Source organism: Nelumbo lutea, chromosome 3 (assembly GCF_056320005.1).
Source record: "Nelumbo lutea isolate HS-2025 chromosome 3, American lotus-T2T, whole genome shotgun sequence".
Taxonomy (NCBI): domain Eukaryota; kingdom Viridiplantae; phylum Streptophyta; class Magnoliopsida; order Proteales; family Nelumbonaceae; genus Nelumbo; species Nelumbo lutea.
The window spans coordinates 44,395,573-44,412,872 of NC_142686.1; the positions used below are offsets into that span (position 1 = coordinate 44,395,573).

The 17,300-nt window shown below is 40.1% G+C and overlaps 1 protein-coding gene across 5 annotated transcripts in view; it reads left to right on the plus strand.

Moving 5' to 3' along the window:
- The window catches only part of SRS (Seryl-tRNA synthetase), a 35,457-nt gene that overhangs the window by 3,573 nt on the left and 14,584 nt on the right, over window positions 1–17,300 (plus strand). Inside the window, exons 1-2 of one of the 5 annotated variants that reach the window (XM_088981143.1) lie at window positions 9,251–9,394; window positions 9,523–9,709. The exons of the other annotated variants lie outside the window; for them this stretch is intronic. The gene's annotated coding sequence lies outside the window, so the exon portion shown is untranslated. Of the gene's footprint in view, window positions 1–9,250; window positions 9,395–9,522; window positions 9,710–17,300 lie in introns of those variants that run through there. 5 annotated transcript variants of the gene reach the window in all.

The window sequence follows — 17,300 nt, forward strand, 5'->3', positions numbered from 1 at the left end:
CCAGTGTTGAATCTCATTCAATCTCTTTTCTACTTTCTTCACTTTCTTTTGCTTTTTATCGCACCTTAGTCCCCTGACAAGAGAGTTTGGTGGCCTTCTACAAACGGTCAGAGTTTTCTATCAAATCCTTTTTTCTGAAGTTGGTGGCAGGCATTGGAACCCCCTCTTTCCCTCATAAGAAAATGTGGCTTCTTATGGTCTCTCCTAGTTTGTTTCTTTTTGTGGGAGGCTTCTTGGGTAGGAATCAATACTTTTGACAGAATTCTAAGGAAGAGAAAAGGATATTGGTACTTAGCTCTTCATGGGATTTTCTTGTGGGCATCTCCTTATCAATTGAGAGGTTGCCCGCAGCCTTTGGCAGTTCTTCCTTGATCTCTTTCATAATAATAGCTAGTATTGGGCTGTCCCCAACTCCATGGCGTATTTTCTTGAGCAATGGATGGGTTGTAGTGTAGAATGGGCCCTAGAGGTATCTTGTATGGTAAGGTGGTAGTGCACACTGTTATGTGGTATATTTGGGAGAATTCTGCTGCTTCTTAACTCTTGGATGAGTGCAAACAAGCTGTTTAGAGGCATTTCTTTGGGGGATTTGGAAAAGAATTTATTGCAGGTCCTGAATTCTTCTTGAATGGCGCCCTCTATCAGAACCAGCCTTTCTCCTAGACCCCTAGTGAAGTTTATACTTATATTTGATGGTAGCTGTTTATTAACTCTAATGGGGACCTGATCTGGGCTTTTGGTGGGCAAATTATTAACTCTAAGGCCTCATTCGTTTGCATCTTTTTAACTTACCTGGGTAAGTGCACTTACCCATGTAAATGTTTCTTGGGTAACATTTACCTGGGTAAGTGCATCTACCCATGTTCTTCTTTTGATTTCCAGGATTCCCAGGTAAGTAACATAATGATATTTTTACCCATAAAAAGCTAATATAAAAATGGGCAAAGTTGTCCCATTATGCTTCATAAAATTTCCCCCCAGGTGGGAAAGTTACTTACCCACCTGGGAGATGGGTAAGTTTTACCTGGGGAAGTGGAGCTTATTTTACCGTGGGGTCATTAGTAAATGCAAAAAGAACATTGTAAAGTTAGTCCATGGGAAAAAGATACCCATTGACCAACTTTCCCAAGTTAATTTACCGGTAAACGAATGGGGCCTAATGGGGAGTTGGGGACCCTAACTGGGCTTTTAGTGGGCCAACTGGTGTGGCAGATGCTATTGAAGATGAACTCTATGCCTTGTTGGTGGGTTTGAGATCAAAGGTGACTCTTAACCTCACTGAGGTAGTGGTGGAAGGTGATTCCAAAATTATAATCAGATGGATTAGAAACTTTAAGGAGGATCTCTGAAGACACGACTACTTTTTTAATGAGATTGTGGAAGTTAAGTTTATTTTGGTTTCAGTTTAGGTGGATTCCTAGAGAGCTGAATTATATTGCTGATGGTTTCACCCAAGGTTCAAAGTATCGATACACCTCGGTATGCTGGAATGGGTGTATCGGTACTTTGAACCTCATGCATCATTTTTTAAGTTTTTTTTTGCAAAATTTTAGAGGAGGCCCCTTTTAATGCTATTTAACTATTAAAACAAGTGTTTTTGCAAAATACCTTAAAAAATCCATATCAACCACCTATCGATACGAAATGATATGCTCGATACGGGGCATATTGTGTCGATGCTCTGAACCTTGGTTTTGCCAAAGCGGGTGTGGGGATTTTTTTTTCGCAGTGACTCCTCAACGCCTAGGAGGGTTTTTTTTTGGCTTTTGCTCTTGTTTGCTACTGTTGTACATCATGTACATCCTTTTTTTTTTGCAGTGAAAGTTAACCTTTTTATCAAAAAAGGAAAAGAAAAACAGATAAAGCTTTAAAATGACTTTGTGGTTGGCTAGGTTGACTAGTTGTTAATTTACTAGTTCACTTAGTAGATATTCAATTGTCCTAGGTGATTGCCCTTAGAGATGATTAGTAGATGCTTTAATAACACTGGTCTGATCATATTTGGACTTGTAGGGGATCGATGTAATGGTTGCATTGTCCTCATCATGGAAGGAGATGCCACTCGTTGCCAAATTCTCAAGATATCATTAGTTGTGCAAAGGTGAAAGGCATCTAGTGATTTGGACCAGTGACAACTTTGATTTTTATGTTGTCAATGATGGCTTCAAGGCTTTGAGATTTTGTTACCTGGATAAGGCAAGGGCATGACTGGATACATTATTGGATGCAAAATTTGCACTAAAAATTGAAGTATCTAAAACGATACAAAACCCTTCTTTAGGTATTTGGGTATTATAGCCTTGAGACTTGTTCATTAAATTGTTGTGTGGCTTTTTTTATCTCCCATAAGCACCACAAAATGGCTGCCCTGGTACATCTCCATAAGATCTTGCCTCTCTTTTTAGGTGGAGAGAAAGGGTGGGGCGGGGGGTAAACAAGCTTGCAATGTTGTTTGGGTTCCACTTGCAACCAAACAAAGAGAAGAAAAGCTTCCAAATGCAAGGTGCAAATTTGTGGGAGATTAGTGGGTGGAAACTGGAAAGTACTTCACCCAACTTTCTTTACAAAGAGTGCAAATGCCGAACTGAAGTGGATTTACACTTTGGTTCAGTTTTGCAAACATTTGGTAAGAACATATTTTTGTACTAAAAATCTGAAAATGACAATAAAATTTTTTCCTGACATGTTTATACTCAAAATGGGAGTAAAGTTTGCTTCCAAAAAATGGAAGTAGAATTTGCACTCAAAGTTGTTTTTTTTATAAGCAAAGAAAATTTTATTAAGAATTAACCGGAATATGTATAGACAGACATCCTAAAAGGAGGCACAAGATGTAGCCTTAGGTATAGATCAACTTACTATTTGAGCCCAAAGGATAGATTCCCTAATCTGTCCTTTGGGCTGTGGAATAAGGCTATTGGGAGCATTCATTGGTTGATGAATAATGGTTGGGATGCAAAAATTACTTCTTGAATTTCGAGCTCCCCCAGGAAAGCAATACAAGAGGTATATCCAACTTTTATTAATCTCAATAGATATGATGTGGGTTGTGGTTCAGTTGAAAAACAACCCTTCAAAGTATGGGACTGTGTAAGATTAGATGAAAACCAGAAAAGGCAAACAGATGAGAAGGTTGGCGAAGATGAAGAGAGAGAGCTGGCGGCAAGGAGAGTTTGAGGATGAGAGGTTCAAAACTAAACTCTCCCTCTAACACTCTAATACAATTTTATTAAGTTAATTTTTGAGTAATTACAAGAGAGGCCCTTGGTTGGGCAAGAAATTACAAAAACACAGTATAGAAGAGGATGGGCCCAGAATAATTTCCATTACAGACAAGAATATAAATATATCATAGAATAACAGCCTATGGGCCATTCGGCCCATCTTCTCTACACTCCCCCTCAAGCTGAGCATAGATGTTAATCATGCCTAGCTTGCTAGTGTCATGCTGAAGCCTTGCCTTGGGAATGCCCTTGGTGAGAAGATCTGCCAATTGTCCTTCAGAAGTGATGAAGGGAAGACACACTTCATCCGAAGAGACTCTTTCTCGAATAATGTGTCTATCAACCTCAATATGCTTAGTTCTATCATGTTGTACTAGGTTGTGGGCAATGTTGATGGCGGCCTGATTATCACAGTACAACATCATTGGCTTGTCATGATCAATCCCAAGTTCCTCAATCAATGACCTCGGCCACAACAATTCAGAGACTCCATGTGCCATGGCCCTGTATTCTGCTTCTGCTGAGGATCGGGCCACAACTGATTGTTTTTTACTCCTCCAAGAGACAACATTACCAACCACCAGACTACAATACCCTGAAGTAGATCTTCTGTCATCAATATTTTTGACCCAGTCAACATCAGTATAAGCTTCAAGTTTCAGATGACCATGCTTGGTAAACAGAATTCTTTTTCCTGGAGAGCCTTTCAAATAACACAAAATTCGTTCTGCGACTGCCATATGAGTATCTCGGGGAGCATGCATGAACTGGCTAATACAACTGACAGCATATGCAATATCTGGCTGAGTCATGCACAGGTACAAGAGTTTTCCAAGAAGTCTTTGAAAGACCCCTTTGTCTTCCAACAATGTTCCATCTGAAGCAGAAAGTTTGTTACTTATATCAATAGGAGTTGTAGCTGGTCTAGCACCCATCTTCCTAGTTTCAGAAAGCAAGTCAAGGACATACTTCCTTTGGGAGATAAGAATCGCATCCTTGGATCTAGCAACTTCCATGCCAAGGAAGTATCTCAACTCTCCCAGGTCTTTAATTTCAAATTCTGTACGAAGGAAAGACTTAAGAGCACGAATTCCTAAGGCATCATTACTAGTTACAACAATATCATTAACATACACAATGAGATATACTGCCAAAGATCCACTTCTCTTTACAAAAAGGGTATGATTAGACTGTGTCTGGGCATAGCCGAATTTAACAAGTGCTGCTCTAAATCTCTCAAACCATGCTCCAGGAGACTATTTGAGTACATAAAGGGATTTCTTCAATTTGCATACCTTTCCTTGCACATCACTTCCATACATTCCTGGAGGGAGAGACATATAAACCTCCTCGTGTAAGTCACCATTCAGAAACGCATTCTTTACATTTAACTGATAAAGGGGTCAGTCAAAGTGAGCTACCAGAGATAAGAGAACCCTCACAGATGTCATCTTAGCAACATGTGCAAAGGTCTCCAGATAATCAATCTCATACGTCTGTGTGTAGCCTTTTGCAACTAGTATGGCCTTGTACCTCTCAATAGTCCCATCAAGCCCGATATTTAATGGTAAAGACCCACTTGTAACCAACCGGATCCTTACCTTCAGGCAAATCCACCACTTCCCAAGTATCATTCTTGTGTAGGGCATCCGTTTCAGATTTCATGGCATTTATCCATTCTGGAATCTCAAGAGCTTAAGACACAGACTTGGGAACAGGATTAGAAGCAACTGAAGAGAGATAAGCAAAGTATGAAGCAGAAAGCAGATCATAAGAAAGGTGTTTGGAAATGCAGTGTGCAATGCACTTCCGTTTTCCTTTCCTAACAGCAATGGGAACACCAAGATCCGGGAAAGATGGTTCCAAAAGGGTTGAAACAGCACCTGTTGTCTCATCTGTGATTGGAAGTGCATGAGGCTCACTTGTTGTAAGGGAAACAACCTGCTCATTCCTGGATCTTTGCCTTTGATACACCTTGGGATTGTGGGTAGGATGAGGAGGTAAAGAGATAGGAGCACAAGGACAAGGAGAATGGAGTGACTGATCCTCCCTTGATTCATTTGGAGAGGACATAGGCTCATCAAGAGACTCAATTGGGACAGGGAGAGGAAGAGCAAACACTTGTGACAAACTCTCCCCCTGTGGACAATGCTCTTCTTGAGAGGAACCATAAAAAGGAGAAAGTTCATCAAAGGTAACATCTATTGAGACATATCAAGTGCCAGTCTTTGGATCAAAACAATAGTAATCATTCTGTGTGGGGGAATAACCAAGGAAGATACACTTGTGGCTTTTGGTTCAAACTTATGTCTCTGGGCACTTGGAATGTGTACATAACAGGTGTAGCCAAACACACGAAGAGGAATAGGGAAGATGTCCTTGTCTGGATGAAGAAGACTGAAGGGGGATTTAAACCCTAAAACCCTGGATGGCATACGGTTTATGAGGTAGGTAGTAGGGAGAACAACATCACCCCAAAATCTTGTAGGAACATGTGAGGCAAACAAAATGCTCCTTGTAACTTCAACAATATGCCTATTTTTCCTTTCAGCAATTCCATTCTGTTAAGGGGTTCTAATACATGAACTTTGATGAATAACCCCCATGTTAGAGAGATATGAGGATAAGTTCTTCTCAAAATTTTCTTTTGCATTGTTTGATATGAAAATATTAATCCTGGTATCAAACTGGGTTAAAACAAATTCATGAAATTGCCTCACAAGTCTTGGAACTTCATCACGAGATTTCATTAGGAATATCCAAGTGAATCGAGAAAAATCATCAATAAACAGGATGAAGTATCTGTAGCCCCCCATAGAGGATAAGTGGTAAGGCCCCCACACATCAGAGTGCACAATATTAAAAGGAAAAGAAGATCTTTTATTGCTCAAAGGGTAATTGTTTCTACAATGCTTTGATAACTGACACGATTCACAATTAAGACTGGACACACTGATTCCCTTGAACAATTCAGGGAATAGATGACTTAAAGCAGAAAAAGGCAAATGACCCAAACGACAATGACTCAACATAATTCGACTGACAGACTCTGAAGAGGTAAAACCAAAAGCAGCATTCCTAGGCTGATCAAGGCATTGTCCAAGAGTGTCGAGCAAGTATATTTCATTCGCTTCATGGCCACTCCCAATCACCTTTTGAGACTCTAGATCCTAAAAAACACAGTGGGAAGGAAAGAATGTTACACAATAATTTAATGACTTGGTTAAGCTACTTACAGATAACAAATTTGTATTTAATCTAGGTGCATGAAGAGTGGAAGATAGGAATAAGGAGTCTGTAGCCTTGACAGTTCCCTTGCCAGAAATAGAAGCAAGAGAGCCATTGGCTAAGGAGATTTTATCACGACCAAGAAGCAAATCATATGAAATAAACAAAGTGGAAATGTTGGTCATGTGATAAGAAGCACCTGAGTCTATGATCCAAGGGGTCTTAAGATTACCTGAGGTGGTTGCATGATTAGCAAAAGCTCTTATACCTGAGTGAGCAAATGCAGAAGTGGTTGGATTTCCTGAAGGGTTGGAAGATGAAGTTACACCTTCGAGATGACTGGTCATCTTCCCAAACTTTTCATACTCAACTTTCATGGCCGCCAACTATGCATTGGCGGACTCAACTTCAGCATCTGTACCAGTGGCTGCATTTGCACTCCCTGTCTTTCTACCATCATGTTTCTTCTGGAATCGAACAGGAAAAAGACCGGGATGTAATTTCCAACACTTGTCTTTGGTGTGCTTTGGCTTCTTGCAATATTCACATACAACCTCCTTTTTCCAGATCCACTAGGAGCCCCTACAACTCCTTTGGGTTTAACCTCCATATTTGCAAAGTGATCATTAGTGCCAACCCCTTGAACTTGTACCTGTCTTCTGCTTTCTTAACTGCTGACCAAAGCATATGCTTGTGACAATGAGACACTTTCCTTGGATAAAATATTTTGTTTTGTGATGTCATATTCAGGGTTTAGTCCAGCTAGGAACTCAAAAACCCTGTTTCTTTCAACTAATTTTCTGTAGGTTTCTGCATCATTGGAAGTATCCCAAGTCATAGCCTCTATCAGATCAATTTCTTGCCACAGATATTTCAAGGTTGAGAAGTATACCACAAGGGATTTCTCCCCCTGTCTTAAATTCTTCACACCACTCCTCAGTTTATAGGCTCTGGCTACATTTAGTTTATGGGAGTAGGTTTCTGCGACACTATCCCAAATTTCCTTAGCTGATTTCATCCACAGATAATGTTAACTAATCTGTGACTATATTGAATTCACGAGCCACCCAATAACGGTGTAATTCTCTTGCATCCATTTCTCATAAGATGGATCATTCTTTGGGGGAGCTTTCTTGCTTTTGGAGATAAACCCCCACTTTCCTCTACTACAAATATAAATTTTCACAGATTGTGACCATGCCAGATAGTTGGTTCCATCCAGTTTAACTGTGGTCACAGTCAACAAAGAATCAGCTGGGGTTCCCAAAGCATGTCCATATTCAACAACACCCTTACTCTCAATATATGAGGAGTCCATCATGTAAAAGCTTCAATTAGGGTTTCGGTCAACTTCCACTAGTGTACTGATTGTTGATGAACTCAGATTGAGTTAAATCGACAGCAAACATAACAACTCACAAGGCCAGTTCAGACCTGACAGCCGTGAGAACCAAGCTCGATGGCAGCTCTTCCAAGAAGAAGAAGGCCTGATTCAGCCTTCAAGAGATAACCAGCAGACCTCCAAACACTGTGTACCCGATTGGAGTACCTTTCTAGTTAGGGATTCTAGGTTCCCAACAATAAGTGCCCTAAAGAGAGCAAGAACACAACCCACAGTACTTAAGAGGCCTTTTTATGAACACTATGTATGCAGTAGTGAACACCCCACTGTCACCTAGTAAGAACCACTTCAGGAGCAGTCCGTATAGGTCCAAGAAGCAATTGAACTAAAGTAGAGACTCGTACCACCGAGTCCAAACAAGTTTCGGCCACTTGACAGTCCAACAAGATGAGAAACCAACCCATAAATCTTTGAGTTAAATCAGGTCACCAACAACCGAACAACTGAACAGATTTAGAGGGTTTCGAACTCTTTAACAACTCCCCCAAATCAGAAATATAACCCAGCAATAACTGAAGCAACTTACAGTTTTATCAATCTTTGATTTGAGCTTCAAATTAGGCCGAGCAGTCCTCTCTGATTCTTCCTAGTCACCGAACTATTCTCCAAGCGATTAGAGTCTTGGGCACCTTCCATTGACCTCCAAGAATTAGGCGAATGAGTCTAAACTTCCATCCCTAGAACACCCTCATGCAGTCGGCTGGACTATACCCACATGAGAGCCACGCCAAGCTCAGGCCTGCCCTGATACCAAGTTGAAAAACAACCCTTCGAAGTATGGGATTGTGTAAGATTAGATGAAAACCAGAAAAGACAAACAGATGAGAAGGTTGGTGAAGATGAAGAGAGAGAGCTAGCGGCAAGGAGAGTTAGAGGATGAGAGGTTCAAAACTAAACTCTCCCTCTAACACTCTAATACAATTTTGTTAAGTTAATTCTTGAGTAATTACAAGAGAGGCCCTTGGTTGGGCAAGAAATTACAAAAACACAGTATAGAAGAGGATGGGCCCAGAATAAGGCCCATTACAGACAAGAATATAAATATAACATAGAATAACAGCCTATGGGCCATTCGGCCCATCTTCTCTACAGGTTCTAAGGTTCTCTTTTGGGATGATCTTTGGTTGGTTGATACTCCCTTCAACTCTCTTTTCCCCAACCTCTATTCAGTGTTTGACTATAAGTTTCGACCCATTTTGAGTTTTGTTACCTTTTCTCCTTTTGGTTTGAGCCAAGACTTTGGTTTTAGAAGAGTGTTGAGGGATAATGAGTGTGAGGCCCTTATCCACTTGTTAAGTAAACTTAAGACAGTTTTTCTAGTTCAACCTGTGGAGGAGACTAGAGTTTGGTCCACCTGTTCTGATGGTTTTTACACTTGTTCCTCTTTCTACAACAGGCTTGCACAACCTCCTATAGAGGGGAGAGCTTTTTGGTGAAAGAGATTTGGAGCAAATCTATTCCACCAAAGTCTAGGCACTGTGTTGGAAGGTTTTTCTTGGAAAAATGAACACTTGTTACATGCTTCAAAAGAGGAGTTCAAGTAAATTCCTCTCCTCTCATGTATACTTTCTTTTGTTTTGCAAATGGAGAATCCCTACCCCATTTATTGACCTCTCGTACTGTTGTGCTCTTTGTGTAGGAATCTATTTTTTCTCTCTTTGGTTGCAGGTGGACTACTCCTCAAGATGTAGTGAGTCTTTTCAACCCAAACTTCTTAAGGCAGCCAACGAAGAGAGGAAGAGTTATGTGGAAGCCAATGTGGGAGGTAGTGGTGTGGACTGTTTGGGAGGAAAGGAATGCAAGGATTTTCAATCAAAAGCTAAGGTCAAAGGAAGAAACCGTGGAAACTATAAAGGTAAAAGCTGCACACTAGTTAAAAACACTTGATCTTTTCCAAAGCTTTACAGTAACTGATATAATAAGGGCTTGAAACACCTTCTTACTTCAGTTGGCCAATGAAAAGAGGAAGGATTGTGGAGGTAGGGGTGGCAACGAGCCGAGCTTTTCACGAGATGCTCGAGCTCGGCTCGGCTCGGTTTCAGCCGAGCTCGAGCTTGAGCCCAATTTAGTGGCTTGATTGTTAAACGAGCCTAGTAGAGCTTGGCTCGTGAGGCTTGCGAGCCGGCTCGAATATATATGTATATATTTGATATTTAATATATATATATAATAAAATTATAGAAAATAATATATATAATAAAAATATTATAATTATTAATTTTTAAATATAAAATAAAAAAATGTACATATAATTTTTATTTTTATAAAATATTTTTTCTAAATATTTTTATAGTAAAATATTTATAAAATATTTTTATAAATATAAAACGAGCCGAGCCTTGTAGAATAGTCTCGAGCTGAGCTGGAGCTTGGTACTATTCGGGCTGCTATATGTTGGTTTTTATGGGAAGAAAGAAATTCAAGACTCTTCTCAAACAAGGAGAGAAGCATTTAGAACATCATAGAGCTGATCCACATAAGGGTCACACATTGGCTGAAATCTTTGGACTTATTTACAAATTTCACCTTGGATGATTTTTTGAGAAATTGGAAAGAGATAGCAAGCTCTGTCCCAGTTAAGAGGGCTCCAAGTCCTTGGATCTCTTCCCCAGTAAACTTTGACGGTAGCAGCATTGGGAATCCGGGGTAATTTAGTATTGGGGGTGTTTTCAGGAATGAGGATGGAAATGTTTTAGCTATTTTCTCAGGCTCAATTGGAGAAGGTGACTCTCTCAAGACTGAGCTCTTTGTGGCCTTGGAAGAAATCCTAAGAGCTAAAGAAATGAATATTATGAGGCTGGTGACTCGGAGGTGGTGGTAGGATGGTTAAAGGAAGACAAGACTAGAATGTGGAGTTACAACAATGAAAGGAAAAAATTTAAATGGATGACTAAGGACATTGAGATAAAGTGCTGTTGGGTGAAGAGAAGTGCTAACTCGTTTGTTGATGGGTTAGCCAAGCACGGGGTGAATAGGGAATCTTTGTTCTGGGCTCATTTTATTTTTTATTTTTTATTTTTTTTTGTATTTCTCTTGGTGGCCTCAGCCTCTTTTTGGGGAGTTAAGACAGTTTATTCTCCCCCTCCTTGTACTTAAAGTTTCTTAATGATTAATAAAAGTTATTTGTTATTGATAAAAAAGGGCTTGGAACGAAGTGGCTCACTCGTTCAAAGAGAAAGAAAGGAAGGTTATGGATTGATAGCCCCCAACAAGCAATAAAATCAAACTCACTTTGATGGAAGCCTTATGGGGAACCCAGGATTGGCAGGTATTGGTGGTGTGTTCAAAAATTCCTCAAGCAAAGTGTTGGCATTGTATTTGGGACCTTTAGGAGTAGGTGATTCACTAAAGGCTGAGCTTCTGGCACTACTACAAGGTTTAAAGCTTGCTAAGCAAGCAAATCTCAAAAACTTGGAGGTTGAAGGGGATTCAAAACTGGTTGTCACTTGGACTAACACCAGGTGTAATGTTCCTTGGATTTTTAGACATGCCTTAAAGGGAAATTGGAAGCCTGGCAAGGGAACTTAATGCCACCTTTACCTGGATTAGAAGGACTGCAAATGGGATGACTGACACTTCAGCCAAGCAGGGAATCTATAGGCAAAAGCTGTTTTGTAATCTTTTTGGGTTTGTTTCAAGCTGTTTGTTGTAATTTGTAACTTATGTAACTTGTTTCTCACTCATTAATAAATTAGTTTCTTCTTGCTGATAAAAAGGGGATAGATTCCCTAAAAACCCCTTGATTAGCTAAAGAATGCAAAATTTGTCAAATGCAAAACTAAACCAACTTTGGAATTCGTATTTGTAACCATCACAATCAAATGCATTTGATAAGAATACAAAATTTATCAATGCAAAACTAAACCAACTTTGGAATTCGTATTTGTAACCATCACAATCAAATGCATTTGATAAGAATACACAATTTATCAATGCAAAACTAAACCAACTTTGGAATTCGTATTTGTAACCATCACAATCAAATGCATTTGATAAGAATACACAATTTATCAATGCAAAACTAAACCAACTTTGCATTTTCATAAACCATAAATATTTGCATTTACACACCAAAAGTAGTTGAAGCAACACATGGGGTGATAGGTACCAAAAAGGCCTTCTTTGAACCACGTCACAAGTTTTGATTTTTTCATCCTAACCTAAGTGAAAGATGAGTGTTATTGGCCCACCTTGTAAGGCCTTCACAAGAATGTCCAAAGTAGTGGGAGAGATAAAGCATAAAGTCTTGGAAAAGGAAGCACAGGAAAATTGACCATTTGATTTTAAAGTCCAAATTCTACAATCATAATCAAAATTGGCAAGGAAAACATCTTTAAGAAAGTCTAAATAAGATGGGGCCTTAGTAACTTCAAAATCACTTAAATCTCTTCTAAGACCTAAATCCCAAGCCAAATTTTGAGGTGAAAGAGAAACACATTGTGAGATAGGTTTACCTTTGCGAGAAAAGATAAGAATAAAGTAATGGAAATTTGTCCTTTGGGGTTATGTTCTCCCACCATAGGTCTCCTCAAATCTGATTTTTTTTTTATTGCTAGACCAATTATCATACCTCAAGTGTTGCAAAAAGGCAAGGTGCAACATATTGAAATGTATCGGTGATATTGGCCAATACATATTAGTTTTCAAGGTCACCGATATGCTTACTACAATTTCCTAGGATGTTGATAAAAGAAAATACAACTTCTTAGGACAAATGGCCATATTCAATGGAAAACAATCTTTCTAGAGATGACTTGATCCAAAACTCGCAACCTAAAAACATTTTTTGTATGCATTTTGGCCCTTTTGATTGTGCGTTATGCAATACTTTGGACCATACAAAAAAGTAGGATGTAAGGACGAAGTTGCTTTCTAAGGGGATGCCAAAGAGACTATCATTTTAGCTTGCATCCCACCCATTTGAAGATAACCTATAAACACTCTTTATGGCTTCATGCTACAATCTGCTTAATTTCAGAGGAAATCTCCATAACCACTTACCTAGCTGTCAGAGATTCCTTTTTTTTTTTTGAAGAAAAAGTTAACTTTATTCGAAGAAAAGAAAGGTACATGAGGAGATGTACACAGCAATTAAGCACTCAGAAAGTTACATAGGCAAAAAACTATCAAAAAAGGGAATCCCTGTGAGCGCCAGATTTAGCTAGACTGTCGGCTTTAGAATTTGAGCTCCCTTGGAATCCAGACTACATGAGCATTTAGAGAAGAGAGGATGTCTCTCGCTTCAGCCAGTTAGTGGGCTAAAGCCCAAGGCCCACCGTCAGGATTAGAAAGCCAGTTAATGGTGTTGGTTGAATCTCCTTTAATGGTAAGGTTTAGTAAGCCCATGTCATTTGCAATCCTGATGCCGGTTAGAGCTGCCATGACTTCAGCCTTTGTTGAGGAGTCTATCCCAATCGGCCCACTAAAAGCCCATCTGATATTGCCATTTCTGTTTTGAATTACCCCTTCAATACCCGCAGCACCTGGGTTTCCAAAAGCACTCCCGTCAAAGTACAAGATCGTCTCCCCTCCACTTCAGATCTGAAACTGCGGGAAGTGATGAGCTGTTTATGATTAGAGTGAAGAAAATTTATGGCGTTTCTTTGAAGGTCATCAAAATTAACTCCTCTGAAGTAAATTGAGTTGGAGGTCCACAAGGAGCATCTATAACATATTATAGAAATCAGCTCCTCAAAGTTTTTTGTTCTGTTGGTAAACACCGGTTGTTTCTCTCTTCCCAAATGCTCCAGAAGATAGCATGAGCAGCAGACAGCCATAATTTTTTTCCTCTTTTGCTTAAACCTCTTCCGGACCATTGCCCTAAGCAATCAACCACATTTTCTAGGAATACCCAGCTGTATTCAAAGAGTGATAGAAAGAAATTCCAAAATTTTCTAGTTTCCTCACAGTGAATCAGGATGTGGTTGGTAGATTCCCCAGCTTTAAGGCAGAAACAGCACATATGGGGAGATAGATAATATCTTCCATGATTCTTTTTCTGAAGGAGGTCGTAAGTATTGATTTTCTTTAAGCTGGCTTCCCACACAAAAAAGCATACCCTGGAAGGGGTATGAGCACACCAAATTCTCTTGTAGGGGTACTGATCAGTAGCTTGATCTTCCCTAACTAAAGCCTTGAAGCAAGCCTTGGTTGAAAACTTACCTGATGGGTGAAGGGTCCAAACACGGAGATCTGGGGAAATTTGGGAGAGGTATACCTCTCTCAGGGTATGCAAGAAGCTAGTGATTTCACCAAGTTCCAGGTCCCTTAAAGGTCTCCTGAGATTTAGATTCCAGTTGAAGTAAGGGGGGAGGGGGGTAAAACCTGGGATATGGAAGCTTCTTGGTTTATGGTAAGGCTGAATAGGCGAGGGAAGGAGTTGGCTAAGGTAGAATTACCCCACCATAGATCAGTCCAAAATTTAATTCTATCGCCCTTTCCCACCTTATATCTGATAAAGGATATGAAAAAAGTGTAGTTTGAGATTATACCTTTCCAAGGGTGGGTGTCTTTGAACCGATTCAAGTGGAGCTTGCTATCCCAACCGTTGGCGTGCTTTCCGTATTTGCTAGTAATTACAGCAGTCCAAAGCACATTTGGTTCAAGAGGGAATCGCCACAACCATTTACTGAGAAGAGCTGAGTTTCCTTCTTTCAAGTGTTCTACTCCCAATCCACCTCCCTCCTTTGGTTTGCTAACCTGAGACCACTTCACAAGGTGAGAGCCCCTTTCCCCACCTCCTTCCCAAATGAAGTTTCTCTGAAGTTTTTTTACCTGAACTGCTATCTTGTTGGGCATGCGGAAGATAGAGAGGTAGTAGGTGGGAAGGTTTGCCAATGCTGCTCTAACTAGAGTGAGCCTCCCCCCTTTTGACAAGTGGTTCATTTTCCATGTGGCTAACTTCTTACATTTTTCTAGAATTGGTTTCCAAAAGTTTTGATTTCTCGGGTTTCCTCCAAGGGGCATTCCCAGATAGAGGAAGGGGAGGTTTTCTGCCTTGCATCCCAAGATCTCTGTGAAAGTGTCTAAGGAGTGAGTACCAGCTAGATTTAGGCCAGCAATACTGCTCTTTGCAAAGTTTACTTGCAGTCCAGAAATCCATTCAAAATAGGTGATGGCCCATTTCAGATTTGATACAAATTCTTCATCGGCCTCTAGGAAAAGGATGATATCGTCGGCAAACAGGAGATGAGATATCTGGGTGGCTTCCCGTCCGACTTCAAAACCTCTCAAAAGACCAAGAGAGATAGCCTTGTTCACCAGTTGGCTAAAGATTTCTGTGACTAGAGTAAAGAGCAATGGGGAGAGGGGGCAGCCTTGTCTTAATCCTCAACCCACTGAATCCACTTGTTTCCAAATCCCATTAATGTCATTATTTCTGTGAGACACTCCCAATCTACTTTGTCGTATGCTTTTTCCAAATCGAATTTCACAATCACCCTTGGTTTGCCATTCATCTTCCTCTCTTCAACGCATTCATTTGTTATTAGGATGCTGTCAATGGTTTGTTGCCCTTTGACAAATGCAAACTGATTTGGGGAAATGATTTCCCCTAGGACTTTTTTTAGTCTTTCGGCTAGAACCTTTGCTAAAATTTTGTATACACTCCCAGTCAAGCTGATAGGTCTGAAATCTTTTGCTTCTAGAGTACCCTTTCTCTTGGGAATCAAGCATATGAAATTAGAATTGTTTCCTTTGTTGACAATGGCTGAATGATAGAAATCATTAAACATCTGCATCAAATCTGAACTAATTATGCTCCAACAAATCTGATAAAATAGAATTGGGAAACCATCAGGGCCCGGGGCTCTATCTCCATCCATGCTAAAGACAGCATCCTTCACTTCTTGATCTTGAAACTCTCTTTCTAACCACAGACTAATCTCCTCCGACAGTTTAAACCCTTCCCAAAAGCTTATGGAGAGTTTTTTGTTTTCTTTCTTTGAGTAAAGATCTTTAAAGAAGTATAAGAAAGCTTCAGAAATTTCCTTAGGGTCCTCCACTTCTCATTGCCCGATTTTTAATTTTGTTATAAGATTTCTTTTCCGCCTCCCAGATGCAAAAATGTGGAAGAACCTGGAGTTATTGTCCCCCTCCTTTAACCATCTGACCCTAGATCGCTGTCTCAGTAAACTTCTTCTCTTCTTACTACCTGTTCCCATTCTTTTCTTAGCTCAAATCTTCTCCTTCTTTCGTTCTCATTTAGGTGCCCACTCTGCTCCTTTTGGTCTAACTCATCCAATTTGGATAGGATTGCTGATTTATCTTCTTTGAAGGCTTTAAATTCCTCCTTGGCCCATCCTTTTAGCTTCCTTTTTACATATTTTAATTTTTCCAGAAATCTGTACCCTGGCCAACCTTCTGTCTTGCATTCCTCCCACCATGAGGCAACCTTTTTGCAGAAATCTTTGTGATCCATCCAGAATTTTTCCAGCCTAAAAGGGGTTTTTCCTCTGATCACCAAATCTGTACTTAAGGTGATAGGCCAGCGGTCCGAAGTACATCGGAGCGGATCTCCTGAAAGATCAGGGGGTAATGGGCTTCCCAATCTGAAGTAATTAAGAATCTGTCAAGCATACAACTTATGGCATTCTCCTGCATGTTCGACTAGGTAAAGTTACCATTCCTTGGGGGGAGGTCATGCAGCTTTTGTCTAGATATGAAGTTGGAGAACTCCCTCATGCTTCTATTTACCCTCTTCCCATTCGAATGTTCTTGACTGAATCTTGTGACATTGAAATCAAATCCCACAACCAATGGAATCTCATCATGTTCATGCAGTGAATCCAGCTCTTCCCAAAATCTACTCCTATTTGATGGATCATTAGGGCCATAAATTGCTGTTAGGATCCAGGTAAAATCATCTGAATTGTTTTTGAAAAGCAGCGAAAGAGAGAATTCACCTCTATCAACTTCCACTCCTGAAACCACATCTTCTCTCCACATGACAAGGATTCCTCCTGAAGTGCCTATGGCTGGGATTGTAGCCCATTTTCTGCCTCTTAAACCCCAGATTGCTTTGATTAACTTTCTGTCCACCTCTTCCTTCTTGGTTTCTTGAATCAGAATAATGTCAGGATTCTCTCTTCGGAACGTATCTTTTACTAAGCTTCTCTTTATTTCTCCAACCAACCCCCTTACATTCCAGCTCAGGATTTTCATCTTAACCTCTGACGATCTTACCCTTACCTTTTTCTCCTACTCCCTTCTCCTGCATATTCCGATTTTTCATCAACTATACACCATTGTAGCCTCTTTAATTCCCTATTCGGTCCATTTTTTAGAATTTTTGTTGTTCTTGATGTCACCTGGTCAACTCCCTTATCTCTTGTACTGTTCCATTCTCTACCAGAAACCTTGTCGGAATCACATTGCTGGAGGCCTAATTTTTTGGCCATCATTGTGACTACATCCATATTCTGTTCCCTGCTAGGACATCTAACCAG